Source organism: Vicia villosa, unplaced genomic scaffold, assembly GCF_029867415.1.
Source record: "Vicia villosa cultivar HV-30 ecotype Madison, WI unplaced genomic scaffold, Vvil1.0 ctg.002354F_1_1, whole genome shotgun sequence".
Classification (NCBI taxonomy): domain Eukaryota; kingdom Viridiplantae; phylum Streptophyta; class Magnoliopsida; order Fabales; family Fabaceae; genus Vicia; species Vicia villosa.
Window position 1 is genome coordinate 273547 of NW_026705905.1, and position 1750 is coordinate 275296.

Sequence of the window (1750 nt, forward strand, 5' to 3'; positions counted from 1 at the left end):
TGTGCATTTAGTGTACTAGTTCTAATCTAATCTAGCAGAAAATCAGCTCATGGCTTGAAATTGAGTTGGTAGAGGAAGATTGCAGTAGAGAGAACTTCTCAGGCTCATCAAAATAACTAAGTGGCAAGGTAGACAAACAGAAAAAAAGTATAATCTGGATGACTTCTTGTTGGTGTATTTGGAACAAACGGAATGCAATTATGTTTAAAGGTGGGATTGGGGATGTTAGAGTATCTCTAATATTTTTTGTGAATATACATTTTTTTATTTATAAATAAAATTATCTCAAAATAGATAAATTTCTTAGTAATTAAATTCATTAAATAATTATTTGTCAATACTATTTTTTATTGTAACATAATTAAATTATTATTCGATGAAAAATATATTTTCCCTTTGCAAAATATTTCTATAACATACATCAATCACAAAAAATGTATATAATACCTTTAAATTTTCATCAAATTCAGAGTTTATTGGAAATTTAAATAGCATATGATTTTTTTTATTTTCACCAAACCCAGATAAAGTTGGATAAGGATAACTATATATTATGTTTATTTAATAAGATAATTTATTATAATGAAGCGGTGACATTATTGGTTGTGATATTTTTTATGAGCAAAAACATAGGTAAGAATAAAAATATTATAATAATACTACTTTTGATCTTATCTTACAAAGTGAGGTCAAAGAAACATAAATCACATTTAGAGTGAATTATAAAAGGACAAACAATATGTATAATAATTATAAATAAATTTAATCTTTAATCTCTCCAATACACACAAAAACCATTTTCGCACTCAATAAAAAAATATAACTCATCTGGACAATCTGCTACTGTTTTACAGGGAAGACCACCTGCATTGTCAAATAAAAAAAAATTACTAAAAGGTGATATAATATTCTATATAAAATAAATTTGAAAATTTGAAATTGGTGTGAAAGTTAACATACTTCTACTGGTTACAACAATAAATAGAGAAAGAAAAATAGTCAAAACATAAACAAACATGGTAATTTGAACCATATTATTCCTCCTTTACATGTAATAACAATTTAAGAGAAATGTTGATAGCTTTATAATTAAAATTTTCATGCTTTGTTAACTTTATTGAAATAGTTTCTAGCACTTAGAAATTACAAAAAGCCATTTACAAAATTTAATACGTCATGTGTATCTCTTTAGCTCACTCAATTGATTACTTAAATTTAATAAAGATATCTCATTAAATTCTTGATGATCATTAAAGTTTATTATATTTTTTATTAAATTTAACTATATATATTTTATTTATATCATTGTGTTTGGTAGTATATACGGGAAATATTCAAAAGGGGAAACAACAATAATAAATAATGAAAATACTATATATTATATAAATACATGTAATGAAGGATGAAAAAAATTTATGTAAAGAAGACATCTAGAAGTAACAACACATTTATTTTTTTATTATTGTTTTTTACAACATTTTATATCAAAGCTAATACATATAATTCATTTTGTCTCTAAATTCAATGTTAAAAGTTTTATCTTTTAACTTAAAATGGTTATTAATATTACCATTATTAAAAAGTTAATACATATTAAATGTAGAAATTGTATGAGTTGAACAAAAGTTGTTATATTGTGCAAGTATAATAAAAGAAAATAATCTAATTATGCCACATAAACAAATACCTATATATTTGGATTTACAAAGTTTTATTTATTTATACATTATTTTTTATTAATTAAATTTTG

At 22.6% G+C, this 1750-nt stretch overlaps 1 long non-coding RNA gene across 1 annotated transcript; it reads right to left on the reverse strand.

The window, feature by feature from the left end:
* Positions 1 to 689: 689 nt before the first annotated feature.
* Positions 690 to 1099, reverse strand: LOC131638641 (uncharacterized). Its single transcript, XR_009294722.1, has 2 exons — positions 961 to 1099; positions 690 to 864 (listed from the first exon to the last, which is right to left on the reverse strand). It is a non-coding gene; the product is annotated as an uncharacterized LOC131638641 (long non-coding RNA).
* Positions 1100 to 1750: the final 651 nt, after the last annotated feature.